The 14,230-nt window shown below is 41.2% G+C and overlaps 1 long non-coding RNA gene across 3 annotated transcripts in view; it reads left to right on the plus strand.

The window, feature by feature from the left end:
* Positions 1-5,901: 5,901 nt before the first annotated feature.
* The window catches only part of LOC146589858 (uncharacterized), a 78,861-nt gene continuing 70,532 nt past the window's right edge, over positions 5,902-14,230 (plus strand). For all 3 annotated transcript variants that reach the window (XR_014897096.1, XR_014897095.1, XR_014897094.1), the window contains exon 1: positions 5,902-6,136. This is a non-coding gene — a long non-coding RNA (uncharacterized LOC146589858). The remainder of the gene's footprint in view (positions 6,137-14,230) is intronic.

Below are 14,230 nucleotides of genomic sequence, written 5' to 3' on the forward strand. Positions count from 1 at the left end.
TGGCTGGTCTTCCAGTGCTTTTAATAATTAAGTTTAAAACCTTGTGTAATTTTCTGACAGAACAGACATGATCATTTAAACAGTAACTGTTCATTCTAAAAAGATGCAAAACAGAACGGTGATAGGTGACTGGCTGCAGAGAGAATGACAAATCTATTTCTGTCAGGATCAGTGACATCTGTAGTGATGCAAGTCAAAACTATACCTGTCAAATATGAAAGCTCTATTAATGTAGATATTTTTGAAATAAAGAGATGTGGAATAGAACGTTGGACAGATTTTAAAAATACAGAGGTTTTTACATGAAGCTTGAAACCTTTTGTAAGGTCGGCAGATAACATTTTGGTCTCTAGTCTTCAAAGCCATAGAAAATAGTTGTTATCAATTTTGGCATTTGCCTTAAAAATTTCTGTGCTGATGCAAGTAACAAAGGTAAGATAATTATATATCCAGGCTAAGCTTGCTAAAGATAATAGATTTAGAAAGATGTCATAAAATTTCAGTACAGAGTGATACTGTACTTGAATTTAGGTAAGTTTTCCTTTGCCAGTGAAGAGGGGGCAAGTTACATAGGAGTTCAGGTTTCTTGTGGAAGAAGCATTCTTTTAAAAGCAAGTTTTCCATGGATAGGATGTCCTGAATTTCCCAAATGAAAGCAGACTGGCTTCTATTGCTTTCTGGTTATGTGCTGTTGCTTTACAAGTGGCAGAGGAAGCAATTAAAAATGCAGCTTTGTGTTTTTGGCATGATCACTTATATTAACTTTAGGAGAAGGAAGAAGGAGAATGCTTCAAGATAGCTCTCCCTGACAAGCAGGTATTTTGTGATAATGATTCCAATACRTTAGTAGTAAGGTGCTGTATGGACTTCTTAGTCCAAATGGAAGTGAGATCCTCTGAGATAACATTAGCCAACATTCCCATCTCTGTCTCACTTCAGCCTAGTAAAAGTTTCTTCAAAGGCAGATTCTCTCAAACCATAGGTATCAGTATTTCAGAAATTGCCTTGCACAGAATGTTTGAGAGGTTAATTGGCACTTCATGTCACCTGGCAATTAAACACTTTAATTTGGGAGTACAAATGGCTATTACTGAGGCAATCTGTGTAGACCATTAGATTTGCTCTAGAATGGTTATTTCCCCCTTAAGCTCTTGAAAATAAAATTTCTCAAGATTTGAGGTGTTATTGAATCTTCATATAGTGGGACAAATGCAGAAGTTAATGGTTGATATGAACAAAAATTTCTTGAAGAGCTGGCTGTAGTTTAGTGTTTCTGTTGTGTTTGGATTGCTCAGGTAGTGTAGCATTTACAAAAGTAAAATTTGGTAGCCATAATCTTCACGTGGCAATGGCTGGTTTGCTCTTTTGCTTTTAACTTGCTTTAGAAAGATGAAGTTATTCTGCACCTAGAATTGTGAATTAAAAATACGCTGAAGTTGCAGAAGGCTGTTTAGGTGGTGCACTTGGGTCTTTTTGCAGGAGTTTGCCTTTTACTTTTTAATTTTAAGGGTTCGTGTGGAAGAATTTTACAGTTTATGCTGATAGAACTGTTCCTGTATTTACCTGCTGTCCTTTGTGCTATTATTCATTTCAGTTAATATCTCTTTAGTTCAGCTTCAAGCACCTTTTCAAGCATAAGGTAAATCAAACCCTCTTTCTCCCTCTGTGCTTAAACCCTGCCCCCAACAAGCAAACAGAAAAAACACCCAAAACAACACAAGACAGACAATGACACCCTTCTGTTATACTGGAGTTTTTAAGTTTTCCTTTGTATAATGGTGCTGGTTTGAATTCAAAATTTACCTTACAGCAAAGGTCCCCTGAGTGAAGTATTTTTTTGAAAACCAAAATTCTTAAATTCTGATTTTGTTGGAGGTCTTGGTAATAGTCTGATCATGTCTACAAATATCCTTGTAGACATACTGTGTTAGTCTAAACTTAGTTACTTTTCTTGATCTCACAAAGCTAGATGCAAGCTTTTAGATGCAAATTTTTAGATAGCATAGGCTTAAATGAAACCTTAAGAAGCACAATTTTTTTCTCATATTTGATAATCTAAATAGTCCCTAGTTAGTATGCTAGTACAAGCACTAATACCTGTTTTAGCTTCAGCTAATAGAATGGGAATGTTGAATCTTCTTAAAGGCTTGGATTTTTTTTTCCCAAAAATCTCCTGATGAAGTTAATACTTTACAAATTCTGAATCTTGAAGATTCAAATGGGAATTTGCTGCTGCTCCCACAATGGCAGCCTGCCACCAGTATAGCTAGTGTGCGCAGTCCGTAGATGTGCAAAGCTATAATTTGGAGCTAATTTTAGACATAAGCAAAGTGCGAGTGATCAGAAGTTCAGTGATAATGATTGATACTGTTGCGTCAGTAGGCCTTAGCTGTGTTAATTCCTTATTCTACTTGTGCAAATTAAAAAATGGTGAAAATGAGCCATACCAGTTGGGGGTTTAGCTGCTTGTGAGTTCTCAGCTACTGGTCAATTATATCTGTAATCTTACTTCACTGCAGGTAAAACTGCTCTTCCTTCCCCCAGAAGGAACCGTTCTGCATTCTGTGGCACTGCATACCCCTTCCAAGAAAGAGGCTCTTGTTTGCAGTGCATATGACCACTGAGAGGATTTCTCATAAAGGGAATCAGAAGTCTATTGACTCATCAGTTGTGAGCTTCTCAGGCAGCTTTTTAAATTAAGCAGCAGGTAATTTCATGATCATGCAGGACTACCTTTGTTTAACTTCTCATCACTAAGTTTTCTAGATAATGGAGTCTAATCCAAAACCAGAGGGTGATCAGGCAGTTAAGGAATTGGCTGGCATTTATTTCCTTACATTGGGGGAAGACAGAACATTATTGTTGCCTTTAACTTGAAAAATGGAGGAGTCCTAGGCCACCTGTGTAGGAGGCAAGCCATCATGAAAGTGTAGCTCAAGAAATTTGTGCACCTGGGAAACTCTATAAGTTTGATGTGTACATGTGTGGATGGCATGTTTAAAGGCCCCTAGGTTGAGAAGTGGCCTTTCATGACCATTGTGTTAAAAATAATAGGAGTTTAAAACTTCAGGTAGATCTTTGAAGTGGTTCCTAAGTGGTTTCAGTGAGTGTTTAAAGGTGTGTCCTTTGCACCCATTCTTCTGATTTTTATTTATTTATTTATTTATTTATTTTAAGGAACAGATATAAAGGGACTGATGTGAAGATCAATTTCTGAAGGCTTTTATTGTACCCAAATCTTGCTTTGATTTTAAGATTGTGTGTTTACACTGACTGGTATGGTGGTCTTAAACAGTGAACAAAGAGGTCTGCACACAGCAGTAAGATCTGACCATAAGTCTTTCCTCCAAAAAGCTAAAACTTGTACTTAATTCATAAGGATTGGGGTGGCTTTCATTGTAGGCACTCGGAAACTTCTGTTCTCAGGAGACAGAATTTGCCGTATCTCAACTGTGTAAGTGTGTGTGAAGTCACAAAAAACAGCTGGCTCTTGTATGATATTTCTGTACCACACCAGAACTAGATGATAGTTAGTTTTTTTCCAAAGTTGTTCTTAAGTACTTATGGAAAACAATGGAAATTGGGTTTCTCGCTTCCCTGCAGTAGGGGCTTGACTTTGTTATAGAGCTTATAGGTGCTAGTTTTCACAGAACTATTTACTGGTCATCTTTCAATAAGGTCACTACTTTCTGTGTTTTCTGATCCCTGCTGCAACATAATAGTCATGAAATATTAAAGCCATGTCCTCTATGAGCTTTTGATTTGAGGTGTATAGTTCCAATTCCTATTGTGTAGAGGCCTGGCCTTGATAGATGCATGTCCTCTTGCAGCCCTCCTCACTCACAAATACCATCATTTCCTTTGTATCCGGAGGTTGGTTTTGGCTGTTTCTCTTTGTGGGGGGTTATGACATCTGCCCACCTTCTATCTGGTAGTTGCTGAATGGAGGAGTGTTGCTGGGGCTGGTACAGTGTTGTTAGAGCCTGTAAATCTATCCAGGTGCTGCAGTGCAGTTATGAGTGGCTTTCAAGTGTGAAATTTCCACTCTGCATGGTGGCAGAAAACAGCTGAAGTCAGATAATTCTGCTTCTTTCCACAACTTGGACCTTTGCAATTGTGAAAAACTGATTTGGTCACCCTAGCAAGTATCATTTGTTTGAGCAGGTTTTAATCTGAACAGCAGAGGGCAGTTTTGCCCATACATTGTGCAAGCTCATCCTGCAGAATCCTAAATTTTAGAACATTGTCTAGGGGGGAGATGTAATGCAGCATTTTGTCCACACAGATTTGGTACAGTACATGAGACAGGATAGACAGCAGGAGCAGTGTAGCAGCAGCATGGCATGTGGCTCTACTGATACCTAAATTCGGCTCTTGAAATCCTGCATGTTTGATTTACTGTGATGATATGATTTAAAAGACTTCTCTTTTCTTCCCCTCCATCTTCAGCAGAAAATCCTCAACCTAAACCAGATATACACGTAAGCATTGTACAGCTTTAAAATTGCTGAAAAAACAACTAAAATCTCATTCCCAGATCAAATAAGGGGAGAGGAGTTCCCTATGCCCAGATCAAGTTTTTCTGAAGGAGCTTTCCTAGCCTGAGTGAGGGGAGAGATGGTTTTGTCTGCAGAGGGGTGGAGGAGAAGTCTGCACCTTAAGCCTCTCCCTGGAGTTGAACTCTAGCTTTGATGGTTTGTCTGTGTGAGGAAAACCGGCCCCCCCAATAGGGAAGGATGTTGTTATAGATCGGTAATAGGATACAGGTGCAGTTTAGTTGCTGGTTTAAATGCAGCTTAAGATGGCTAGATCTATTCACCCAATTGCAGTCTTGTAGCTGACATGAAGTGAGCTGGTAAAGTGTCTGTGATGCCTAGGAGGCAGAGGTCTATGGAGGCACTCTGGCTTGGGACCAAATCTTGATTATGCCCACACTTGCTTCTTGGGATCTGTTTGCTGGGGGAAACCATATGTTGATGTTGTACATGTAAATGGAAATTTTCAGCCCCTAAAGCTGTCAGTCAGCATTTTTCCAAGTATTAAGCATGTTATTCAAAAATACTTGGGAGTGTGCTTGAAACATGGGAAGCATCTAGAGAAAGAGAGCTGTTTAATAAAAGATACTGTCTCTGCAAACCATGCTTTATCGTCCTTTCTTAGGTCACTCTGGATACACACCCTGTAAGATGGCATGGAAGATACAGAAGTTTGCTGTAACAAACTAATCTTTGCCTGTTTTGGCATATATGTAAAAGAGCGTTTCCCAGAGCTCTGAAACAACCTGCTTAGCATATTTTACTGTATTTAATATTGTTTAATTAGAAGGATTGTACTTTCAGCTGTGATTAAAATGACAATGATTATTGCATGGATTTGTTACTTATAATGCAATGACTAATTAAATGGAGAAATGGAGAAAAGGGATTCATGAGCAAGCTTGTTTTTTGACCAGCTCTCCTCTGGTGTTTTTAAATCAATGGTTCATGCCTAATCAGTTTGTAACAATATCTCATTATTGGTGGAAACAGTATTTGATTTTGCTGGAAATTTACTTTCACCACACATCATGTTATCTAATTACTTGGTTCTGTAAGTTACTGCAGCGAAGAATGCAAACTCCTGGAATCAAGAAGATGAAAGTTTTTGCATATATAAAGAAAAGAAGCCCCATCTGTCCCCAGGTTACAGCCCTCATGTTTATTGATTTCTTCCAGTTGGGTCTTTGCTGTAATGACACTCTAAGATCAGAATTTGTGTAACCATGAGGGAGTTGATATTTGATTTAATTTCTTTGCTTTTATCTCTCCCTCCTGAGTTTTCAGCTTTACCACCAGTCCCCTTTGTTTATATTAAAATTGTCTGCCAAAACTAAGGGCCCTTTTTTACTTCTCTGTAGGGATGTCATCTACTGGCCATTGGCACTGGCAGAATTCTTAGCATCAAAATATTATTATTACTTCTGTATCAGCAGAGATGTGTGTGGCACTCTGAAGAACCTGCCAAGATGAAGTCCATGCTTCTGCAAGCTCACAGTCTGCAGTCGTGATCCTGTAACTTACTCTGCATGGCCTCTTTCTCATGGAAACCTAAGCAGTCAAGAACAGGACATTGGGACAGTGACACGGGAAGGGAGAAGGTAAGGTTTAGGACAGTCTGATTGCTTTGGTAGTTACTGGGTGGGTGTTTTGTTTATGTGAACTGTGTGTAAAACTCTAAAGCTTACTCCTTTTTTACATCATGTTATTTTTAGACTGGTTAACCAATCAATACTAGACACTAATACCATCAGAAAAAGTCAAATCTCAGGCATTAACCTAGTTGTAAATGATGAAACTTACCAAAAAAAAAAAAAAAAAAAAGAAAAGAAAAGAAAAAAGAAAAGAAAAAAAAGAAGATGCTCTTTATGATTAAAAAGTTTTGGAAACCTTCAAAACTGAAATGAAATAATATGAATTGTCACTCCTGGGTTAATTACTCTGCTGGCAGTCCTGCAGTTCACAAGTGGCTTCTGCATTGCAAATGTAAGGAGTAAGCCTTCAAAAATCTGTCTTGCTCTTTGGTAGCAACTTTAAAAGGAACTCTTGACTGATCTGTTAAAACTTAACGATCAGACCATACCATTGTGTCTTAAATTCAGTGAGCCCGTCATGCAAATAGAAAAGTAGGGATACAGGTATAAATAAGGCAATCAGAAAACAATACAGTAAGTCAGCATCCATCCGGTGTGTTGGATTGCAAACTGCGAAGATATGAGGACCTGATACATTGTTTAAAAACTAGAGAGGGTGCTTTACTGTGAGAAAGTTATAGCTCAATCTTGGCCTGTTGACCCATTCTTAAAAATCATGCAGCCTTCTAAAGCTTTTTTCTGACACCAAAGGTCTTAGTGGTTAGAGCAGAGGTTACCTGTTGAGCAGGATGGCTGCTTTTGAGATGATGTCTGGAAAGGAGAAGAGGGTGTGCCTGAATGTTGGCTATATAGTAGTGATATATATAGAAGTTCAGATGAGCAGACTCTTGTGGCCTACCACCCTCACGAACCAACAGACAGGTTCTCAAGGAGAGCTTGGGCTAACCACTTGAGTGCCTTGGCTTCTCTGGGCAAGCATGGAAGTAAGTGTTCATAATTTAAAGTGTTTTTCTAAAGTACATAGAGACCCTGGGATGGAATATTTTGATATTAGAGTAGTTCTCTTCCCATACTACCATTGGGTTCTGTTTAGTCAATCTCTCCCTTTGTTTTGTTTGTGAGATGGTGTTTCTTAGGAGACTGCAAAGGTCAGTGGTAGTGTTTTCTCCACCGGGTTGCCGTCAGAATTTTTCATCAGACCTGATAATATCTATGATTAGACTGTAGAGGGGGCACCTTTTTGCAAGTTTATGTCCCCTGCCTTGAGCAGTGCATTTTCAGTAAAACCAGTGACAGCAGCTCTTGTTTGGACCTTATTAGTGTTCCTGTGGTTGCTGTTGTGGCTGCTCTGAGTTCTCAGAACTCAGGGTCTTGGAGACTTTAGCTTTTGTTTAGGAAAAACTAAAGGCAAGATGTTAGAGTCTGACAGAACCAGCAGCCACTTGGACTCAGCGTCTTTCATGGACTTCCTCATTTCTCAACTTGCTATTCAAATTCTGCCTTCCCAATGCCTGGTAATGTTCCAGGTGTTGTGTACTTGGTCTCAGGGGATGACTCTACAAACTTTATTGTTGACTGATGCAGCAGCAATTTTGAAAATCGTTGACAAAGACACACCTTGGTCTGGGCTTTGGGCTTTCAAAGACAGATTACTCTAAGACTGACACATTGGAGCAGCATAGATCATTTTCACATTTGGTAACTTAACCGTTTCTTCATTTCTTCTTGGAGGACTGAGTTATTTTTGCTGCTAGCAAAGAATATCACCCTCGTTGGCACGGCGTATGCAGAACAGTTGTGCTCTTGCGAAGCCTCACAGGACCCAGGACCAAAGATGAGGGGAGGCTGGGATGAGACTAATGATTATTTAGATACAGAATCCTTTGCTATTCTTTGCACCAGAGCAAAATGCAGTCTACTGCTAGTCATCCTTATTGCCCATAAACTGGTGAGTGTGGTCATATATTTCCACTGCAAGAACAAGTGCAAGAACAAATAGCACTTTGCCATGAGGCAGAGTTTTGGAGGCAGTCTAGAAGGATGCCAGATGCAAGCCTACTTCCTTTGCTTCCCAATGGTGGTCTCTCCTGGCAGATTTCAGGCACGAGGACTTTTTTTTTTTTTTTTTTTTTTTTTTTTTTTTTTTTTTTTTGGCTAAACTAGAATCTGCTATGGGCAGAACCTTCCAAGTTTAACATCTTTCTATAAGCATCAGAATTCACATACACTCAGTTCTTTCCTTCTTTTTAACTTTTCATATGAAGGTCATACAAAAGGATCAGTTCACTGTCCTTTGCTTGGTGTTTTCCAGAGCATACTGCCTGAAGTGCTAAGTATTTTGACTTTTATTTTTTTTCAGTGTTGAAAGATTAACATTTGTAATCTTTTCAGAATACAAAGGAAATGTGTCATTACAGAGGCACATAATGGAGTTAAATTTTAAAGGGATGGTACTGCAGAGAGAAGCAAGGGCACCTGAGTACTGATGCATTTGGTCGGACATGACTTGGAACAGGGCATCAGCTCCAGATTCATGCCTGTCACCTTCAAACAAAGTAATGCTTGCTGTTCCTGCCAACCCATCATTTTGCTTTAGACATCTGGATGATGCTCATAGAACATGATAGGGCTCTTGTAGCTCTCTGTGGAGCAGCAATGAAAGAAAACAGTCCTCAGGCCTTAGTGTGATCACTAACTCTTCACAGTGCAAAGCCAAATTTGGATATAAGAGCAGATTTTAAAGTTTTTCAGTAGAATTTTTCCCGTTTTCCTTTGCCTTCCTACACCTATCATTTATAGACCAAGTGGTTTTGCATTTAGCAAGGCTGATTGTAAAGCACAAAAGGAAAACTCAACCCTGTTTCCAGGTTGGACGCCTGCTACATATAGCAGGTACAAACCTTGTAAGGCATGAAGAGGTTGCAGGGCGCTGTTTAGTCTGTCTTCTCAGAACCTGTGCCGCTAGATGGCAATGTGGTACTCCGGGAGTTGAGAGTCTCTTTCTCTTTCCTGTAAAATTCTTGCTCTTTCTGTGTTTATCTCTGCTAAGCTGATGATTGCACCCACCACTCCAGCAAGAGAACAGAACAAAATCATTTCATAGAACATTACAGCTGTTGTGCCTTTTCCTTTCTTTTTTCCTTTTTTTTCCCCCAAGTTCTTTGTCCCACAGCAGGGTGCAGAGGTTTAAAAACCTTCTTTCTTAATCGCTCTCCTTCAAAAAACAGAGAAAACACAGTCTCTTGGGAGCAATTAGCTGTGAGAAAAGCTTTTCTCAAACAATTGCCAGGAAATATTGTCTTGACCGATATTCCTGATGTAACACTGTCATTCTCAGTACTGTTATTCTAAGACATTTGACTGCAAAAAACAGCAGGGTACAGAATTGTAATGTATGATCTGCAGTTTACCACCTACCTTACCTTTTTATATCCATTTACTTTCAGTTTGTCTTCCCACCATGTTTCCTGTAGCTATTCTGTTTAGGAGGATGAAGAGTTATTTGTGACTCTACTCTTGCAATTCTAGTGTACCAGGCTAAGGCTCTGACAAGACAGGACTGAAAATTAAGGCTATGCCTCTGCTGTCCAGGTTCCTAATTGAAATTCTATGTCTGTGTGCTATGGAGGAGGTCAGACTATGTGATTATAATGATCCCTTCCAGCCTTARAATCTGGCAGTCTTAAGAGTACGTGAGATTGGTGAAGCTTGAATTTTGCTGAAAGCAAAAAAGCAGTGTGAGAGCATCTATCTGTGAAGCAGGCTGCAGAGGTATGCTAAAACCAGRGGCTTGGCCCTGAAAGTCCTCTCCCCATCGTTGTATTCATGGAAGATGGACGGGGTGAAGGGTGGGGAGAGGTCAGAGGAATGGGTGGTAAACTTCTAGCACTAAAAGCCAAAATTAGCAGTGGCCAGGACTGATACTGATAGATAGATTACATACCTAAATGCCCATTCACATGCACAGCCATATTTGTTCATGCTGTGAGGTTTGAATTTTATCCCTCTTTACATAAATTCATGGAGGTTTGAGAAATAAGCCTTACTCTGTGGGACAGGGTGTGAACTGAAGCACCTTCTGGAAGACAGACAGCAGTGTGATCCTTTCATTCAACCCTGTCTGCAGCTGCTTTTTATAAACTTGGCATAAATATGTGCTCAGTGAGGCCAGACCTGTGTAGCTGGAAAATATTTTCCACCATCCAAAAAAACAGAAGACTGGAAAAAGAGCCCAGAAACTGTGCATAACATGGAATGGCCTCGATTGTGGTTTTTTTCCATGACTTCCTCAGCTCATTTTTCTACTGCCAATTTTAGAAGCCCATAAGTCATACTTGTTAAACTTTCTCAGTTAAAATGTAACTCTAAGAACAAAGTCATATGATATGTTGCAGCCAAATAATCCTTGCAGAGCCTCTGACTTGGGAAAAGCTGCACTGATTTGGCCGACTTGCAGACCTACATGGGCTCCCATCCCAGGACAGACAGCGCCGGGGGTAGGTTAGCAGTGTGGGGCCTGGCTATGCAGCCCTCCCAGATGAAGAGTTCCCCATTGACTTCAGCAAGAATTTCTCCCTGCTCCTGCTAGGATAATCAGGTCCTTGGTGGATTATATCACAGAATAGTCATTTTAGAAGGGCAGAAATTCCAGCTTCTCCTCTAGAAGCATTTTAAATAATAAAGGAGAAAAGGAAACAAGAAGAGGCAGCACAGAGACTGGTTGGGCCCAGCAGYGAAGTACTGAGAAGCTGTTTTAGGTAGGTGCTGTTGCCATCAGAGTGAACTAGCTGAGGAGTGAGGAGAGAGCAAGTTGCCAAGAGTGAAAGTGAGTTTGCTGGAGGGTTTGAAGAAAGGGCATCCTCACTTCAGTGCATTTTTAAGTGTTGAATCAATATAGAAGTGCTCACATGCCAGGAACAACATTTTTTTCCCACCAATTTTACTCTCTTTTATAAGGTGATTGTGCTTACACCTGAGCTGTGAATGGTTCTCTCAAAGCACCGTCTCTTTGTCCAGATTCTTTTCTCTTCCCTCCCACAGAGTAAATCCTGGGTGACTGCTGCAGAGGGGGGTTACTCTAAATTTACATTTGGGCAATAGCTGAGAGAGGAATTTGGCTGTCAGCTCTGCCAATAGTAGTGCTCCAGCCAGTGTTGTCCTAGGTACAGCACATGCATCTCTGGTGTTGTCAGTCCCAGCCTGTGCCCCTGAGAGCGGGTGGCTTGGGAAGGCAGGAAATACTGGTCTCCCATCAGAGCTTCTGCAGGTTCTGCCGCTTGTGCCAAGCGAGTGCAAGTCTGGCAGTTAACAAGAGAACAGAGCAGGCAGAAAAGAGGCAGAGAGACGATGTGTGAGTGAAGTCATGAGGGGCTTCTTAGTCAACTCACTTCTTCCACCCCTGCCTCCCAGTTGTACTGGAGAAGGAATAGCATGGGGAATCACTCTTTGGAAAAAGAATATATGTGTAGCTCTGGGGTTTTTTCTCTGAATATCAGCTTATGAGATTGATTCTGCCCCATGGTGTAAATTGGGGGAAAAAATGGAGAAAGTCAGTGGAATCACTCCACTGCAAAGCAACTGCCAGAAGAGAGCTGGGCCCCAAAGACTTCCTTGCTGTAGCAAGGTTAAATGCTCTTTCAAAATCTGTGTGGTCTTTATGGGAAGGGAGGAACTGAACAAACCCATTGGAAATCAGCAAGGGTGTTGTAATGTTTTTTTGGAAAGCCAATTTCAAAAACCAGTTACTGCCTCTCTCTACTGGCAGCTCTTCCTGTGCCCTGACATTCTGGGAGGTGGTGGTGGTGGCTGGCTGATGTAASCATGGCTGGGGAGAGTCACTTGCCCAAGGTGCTGATGCTGGCAGGCAGCCAGAGAAATTTGCCAAGGCCGGGTTTTCTCACAGTGGTTTCACTGTCCCTGTGCACATACCTATAACTAGGTCAGGTGTTTGGCACAGCCATGTTCCAAGCTGCTTAGATGAGGTGGTGGAATTACTGAAGCCAAAAAAAGAAGGGAAGGGGGAAAAGGAAGAAGATTTTGTTCTTGTCCCACATGAATGCAGATCTGATATGTCTCTTTGCATGTTTTGTTTTTATAACAATATTATAATTAATAATGATATTGGTTTGTTGAAACCATCTGTTCTTTGTGTTAATGGGGGGAAGCATTGGGAAGAGGGTCAGGAGAGACCTAGCAGATTTTTTTTTTTTTTTTTTTTTTTTGCTAGATCACCACCTTTAAGTTATTGTGGCAGACTTCTAAAAGGATTTCTTTGTATGAACTAAAATATAATGCTCAGTTGAGCTTTTAAATGCTGGCTCTGTTGAGGAGAGATTCTTTCATATTGATTGTCATTTTGTATGCAGTTCAGGCACCGACTTGTAGAAAATCTGGGCCAGAAGAGATATCATTAGGTATTTATGGGGGTTTGGTTGGCTCAGCAGTCAGTTTTTCCATTGTCATGCCGTGACAGTAGTACATTACATACACCCTCAGGAGACATCCTTCTGCTTCCACAACAATAAAGGACTTTTTTCTTTTCCTGACTCATCTTCAGTTAAAAAAAAAAACAGTAAATATAACTAGCAACAGGCAGATATACCGTACTTAGTTTTCAGAGCCCACTGGGATAGTTCTTGTTAAGATATATGGTGATGGCTGCTTACCCCGTGCTTAAATGTCCTAAAGTTTTCCTCCAGTTGCGTTCCTGATTATACTTAGATATTTTAACATAGTCTACTGAYGTTGTAGGCTGTTTCTAGTTTGAGCTATTTCTAGTTTAGATTAAGAGAAGAAATACATTTAATGCTGAGATTGTCTTTCATACACACAGTGGAGCCCTGGCCAAGCTTAGAGCGCACAAGACAGTGCAATAGGAATGGCTCTGCTGTGCCAGCTCCAGCGTCTACTTAGCTCTTTATCCTGCTTCTGACAGTGGCCAGCAGCAGATGCTGGGGGAAGGAGCATGAGAAACAGAGCAAGTCCAGACTGATCCTGCCCCAGTGTGCCCTCTTGGCTCCCAGCACAGCTATCCTCATTCAGCAAAAGATGGGTAAAGAAGGGACTGTTATCTTAGTCCTTCCCTTTCCCAGCCTCCCAAACTCCCCTGCTGCGCAGTGGCCCTTGTTTCTTTTGCTTCCCTTGGCTCTGCATGGGAACAAGAGCAGACCCAGGCCTGCTCTACTTCCCCTCAATTACACATGGTCACATGAAGGTTAAATGTGTCCTGGGCCCCCTCAGTAGTTCCCTTATGTAAGTGTGATGGAGCTGGGAGCAGGTGGTGTGCATCTGGGCTCTGCTATCTGCCAGATATCACCCAGGGGCCGGTGTTCCCTTACGCTGCAAGGGATAGTCCATGCCATCCTAGTTAGGATGCATCCTAACTAGTTTTGCATCTTGCGTGTGCTATTGGAGCAATGCAAAGCCAGGACCCAGCCTTTGGGTCCATATTTCACCTCAGGGCAAAAGCTGACACCAGTCACATGGCTATGAGCAAGCCAACTGCAAGATTATTATGGGCTTGTTTATTTATTTATTTTAACCTGTGACTAAGATGGAGGAGTATTTGGATGCGAGTTGCTCCTCCCAGAAAAGTACTGTTTATATTTCAGTCTCCTGAGCAGAGTCAGTTAGATCTGAAGTGCTCATAACCCTGCAATGGCATGTGAGCGCTGTTGGTGTGCCCTCACATAACCTAGTATTCACGCTGCCGGACAGAGTGTGGGCTGGTTGTTTGCTCGTCCCAAGCTTTAACAGTCTGAAGTTTTCCTCTGTATTCCTGATTGCTGAGCTCAGAGGGGTGGAGGAGAGGATGAGCAAGCTTTCATCTGAAAGTGGCAAGGCATTGCATAGGGCTATACCTGGGGTTGTACTTGAGAAAAACGTGACAGTGTGGGTGGAGAGATGGCTCTTTATCCATAGAGWGTGTTACAGGGCTCACCTGTGCAGCATGTGTTTAGCACGCTCACTAGTAACGTAAGTGTGTGTAAGCAAGTCTGTACTTGCTGCCATGTGACCAAAGGGAGAGATGCTTTTAGAAACATGTGAGGGTGGCATGAAAAAGCAAGTCATCTGGAGTATTCTTAGCTTGTAGGGCATCTG

The sequence above is a fragment of the Rhea americana genome, unplaced genomic scaffold, assembly GCF_003343005.1.
Source record: "Rhea americana isolate MKP2758 unplaced genomic scaffold, rheAme1 scaffold_43, whole genome shotgun sequence".
Taxonomy (NCBI): domain Eukaryota; kingdom Metazoa; phylum Chordata; class Aves; order Rheiformes; family Rheidae; genus Rhea; species Rhea americana.